The sequence below is a fragment of the Salvelinus namaycush genome, chromosome 11, assembly GCF_016432855.1.
Source record: "Salvelinus namaycush isolate Seneca chromosome 11, SaNama_1.0, whole genome shotgun sequence".
Classification (NCBI taxonomy): Eukaryota; Metazoa; Chordata; class Actinopteri; order Salmoniformes; family Salmonidae; genus Salvelinus; species Salvelinus namaycush.
This window is the reverse complement of record NC_052317.1, coordinates 37,082,310-37,086,256: the sequence shown is the minus strand read 5'-3', so window position 1 is coordinate 37,086,256 and position 3,947 is coordinate 37,082,310. Positions and strand designations below refer to the sequence as shown.

The window sequence follows — 3,947 nt, the reverse complement described above, 5'->3', positions numbered from 1 at the left end:
GAGAACCATATTAAGGTAGGCTGTTCTCACTGTTTGTTTGTGGGTGATTGTTCCTGTGTCAGTGTTTGTGCCACACGGGACTGTTTTCGTTCGTTTCGTTCATTCATTCGTGTGGTCCTTCCTGTTCGTGCGTTCATGTTATATGTTCTCAAGTTCAGGTCTGTTAACGTCGTTTATTGTTTTGTAGATCCAGAAAATCACATTGTAGGATTTTTAATGAATTTATTTGCAAATTATGGTGGAAAATAAGTATTTGGTCACCTACAAACAAGCAAGATTTCTGGCTCTCACAGACCTGTAACTTCTTCTTTAAGAGGCTCCTCTGTCCTCCACTCGTTACCTGTATTAATGGCACCTGTTTGAACTTGTTATCAGTATAAAAGACACCTGTCCACAACCTCAAACAGTCACACTCCAAACTCCACTATGGCCAAGACCAAAGAGCTGTCAAAGGACACCGGAAACAAAATTGTAGACCTGTCATAGTTGAAGTGTACCTATGATGAAAATTACAGGCCTCTCTCATCTTTTTAAGTGGGAGAACTTGCACAATTGGTGGCTGACTAAATACTTTTTTGCCCCACTGTATGTATTCAAACCACGCTGCGTTTTGGTCCGATCCATGCTCCTCTTCAGACGAGGAGGAGGACGAGCGTTACAGAAATGTATCATCTGGAAAACCTGGATGAGCTTGTTGAACCAACCTCAGGGCAGTGACAGAACCACTCTAGGTGGGCGTGGATGGGTGTATTTGTGCTTGCACAGGGGTGTGTGTGAGTGTATGTGTGTGTGTGTTGCAGATCATAGGTTTACAGAAATACTGTTGGTGTTGGAGGAGACAGGAGGAAACAGAACAGTCTGGCGGGTATATCAGGAAGGTCATGTTCCCTAGCCTGGAAATGGAAATTATTATTATCATGAACATTTCAGAATGTCCTGGTTAATGTTGTAAATGAGATGAAGATCGGGTGGAGACACTGAAGAACACATTTGTGCCTGTGTGTGTATTAGAATGCAGGGTAGTTATGAGTCATATAACCTCTCTGGGCCTGTCTCTCTTCGTTAGTCTCAGTCCTGCTCATTCTGTTCACCACACACTCCTGTCCTACTGTATAATGTGCCTCTCATTCTGTTGAGTGGCGGTTTGTGTGTCAGCATCAGTGTATGCCAAAGGCGGCTGATTGCACCTTAATTGGGGAGGACGGGCTCATTGTAATGGCTGGAACAGAGTCAATGGAAATGGTATCAAACACATAAAACACGTGGTTTATGTGTTTAAAACCATTCCATTCACTCCATTCCAGCCATTATTATGAGCTGTCCGCGGCAGCCTCCTGTGGTGTACAGTGTATGTCTAGTAGAACTGTTTCTGTGTGTGGGGGGAGGGGGTACCTGGTTCAATTAAAACATGGTCAGCAGTAGAAAACGTTCAACTACACTTTGTAAGTTACAACATATGTCATACAATATATTACACTTCCTTATTTGAGAAACTGTAGCTACACTGGCCCGTGCAGTGAGTGCTCTTACAAGGACACATCTGACTGGGTAGTTCATTGTGACACACATGTACATGGAATCTCATCAGCTGAAGGGCTTGACAACCACGACGATGAAGATGTTGTACGATGACATAATATGGGATAGCTTTCTGCAGTATAGGACTGCCTGTTTGGGTAGTTATTGGATATGTGTGTGTGTGTGTGTGTGTGTGTGTGTGTGTGTGTGTGTGTGTGTGTGTGTGTGTGTGTGTGTGTGTGTGTGTGTGTGTGTGTGTGTGTGTGTGTGTGTGTGCGTGCGTGCGTGGTGCGTTAATGCCTAAACTTAACTAAAACACTTAAACAAATTTGATGTTTGGAACAACTTCGAAAGTTGACGTTTGACAAACGTAGATGATCATCTAATTCTTACGTGAGACTGTGAGAGCTGGTAGCAGCGAATGTGCCTGCTTGCATGCATGCATGCGTACATATGTGTGTTGAGCGGACGGTTACGCTACAGCAAGCCAGGGGCACCACTGGTACTCCCCTGACCATGGCATCCTGGATGTGATGTGATGTTGTAATTGAGGTAGTACACAGATATCCCCAGGGACTTCTAGGCGCTCATTACACAAGTCAACAGACATCCCTGCTGAATATATCTCTGGTATTCTCCTGTGTGGCCTGATGGGGGCAGTGCTAGTTCAATCTCTCTGGCCTGATACCAAACCCTGTGTTGTTTTGTCTTATGCTCATGAGTTCTGTGTGGAGAGCTGTGTGTGTACACAGTCTTAGTTTTCCTGGGGAAGTCAGTGGTATTATCCTCAACATTAACTTCCTCCTTTAGGCTGACTCTTGTAATGGGACCCATATCACATGGGCCCATTGCTTTTGTTCTTCCGTCCAACAGAAAGTAAATGCACAGGTTGGAATATACGCTATCCTCTCTGTTCCCCTTGAGCTCAGCCATTACGTGTACCTTCGTGTGTGTGTGTGTGTGTGTGTGTGTGTGTGTGTGTGTGTGTGTGTGTGTGTGTGTGTGTGTGTGTGTGTGTGTGTGTGTGTGTGTGTGTGTGTGTGTGTGTGTGTGTGTGTGTGTGTGTGTGTGTGTGTGTGTGTGTGTGTGTGTGTGTGTGTGTGTGTGTGTGCTTGAGTGTGTGTGTGTGTGTGCTTGAGTGTGTCAAAAAGAGAAATGAAAAACTCTGCCCATTATGGTTGCCATAGAAACCAGTGGCTGCTGCATCTGGCAAATGATTGGGTACTATTGGAGGGAGAAAGGGTATGAGCGAGAGAAAGAAAGAGAGGAGAGAGAGAGAGCGAGAGAGAGAAAGAAAGAATGAGAGAGTGCGATAGAGAGAGGAGAGAGAGGAGAGAGCAAAGAGAGCGAGAGCAGGTAAAGATTGTGTGAGAGGGATTCAGAGCTAACCGATCTTGCAAACAAAACTGTTTCTTCGTTGAGAAATAAAAAGTGAAAATGGAACATAAATTCTAAATTGCCATCCGTATTATTCTTTTAGATTTTTTTATTTTACCTTTCTTTAAGCAGAGAGAACATTGAGATCAGGGTCTCTTTCACAAGGGAATCCTGCACATACAATTTCATAAGACAATCTAAAATCTAATCCAATATAAAACAAGGAAAATAAATATTCAAGAAAACCAATTACATTCCTCAATAAGAAGGTCCCCAATCAATATTTTAAATTGGCTGAGCGGCACCAGAACATCCAATTGTAATGTATTTTGTAGGTGGTTCCAGTAATGAGGTGTGTGTGTAAAACTAAAGCGATTTATTTAGTTTGGTGGAGGGCCAAGCCGGGCACCTGAAAGCTGACTTTGGTCGTCAGTCGAACCGTGTTTCCTTCTACACATTGGTATGGCTAACTTCCGGGTTAATCGAGCAGTGTGATAAGAAGTAGCACGGGCAGGCGGGTCATGTTTCGGCAGACGTATGACTCGACCTTCACTTCTCCCGAGCCCATCGGGGAGTTGCAGCGATGAGCCAAGATCTTAATTCTGGGAGAAAATGGGGTAAAAAAAAAGAAATGCTTGTGGCTGTACTACCCAGAACACACCTGATCTCATCAGCTCTTGGTAGCTAAGCAGGGTTGGGCCTGGTTAGTACTTGGATGGGAGACCAGCTGGGAATACCAGGTGCTGTAAGCTATAACAATATGTATATAGAAATTGAACATTGTGTCCTATCTGACAGATTATTCTCAAACCACTTGCAAAAAGCCTGATCTAGGACTATTTCAGTCAGCCTTTGAACAAGAATGTAATGGTCAACAGTGTCAAAGGCCTTGGAAAGGTCAATTAACAAAGGTAGCTCAATGTTGTTTACAATTTAACACATCTATATCAGGTTGAAGGTAAGACCCAGATGCAGACTGTGTCGGAGTAACAATGTTTATTATGGTAACAGGGCAGGCAAAAGACAGGTCAAGGCAGGTAGGGGTCGATAAC

At 43.9% G+C, this 3,947-nt stretch overlaps 1 pseudogene; it reads left to right on the top strand.

Moving 5' to 3' along the window:
• The first annotated feature begins 3,528 nt into the window (after positions 1–3,528).
• Positions 3,529–3,647, top strand: LOC120056318 (annotated as a pseudogene).
• Positions 3,648–3,947: the final 300 nt, after the last annotated feature.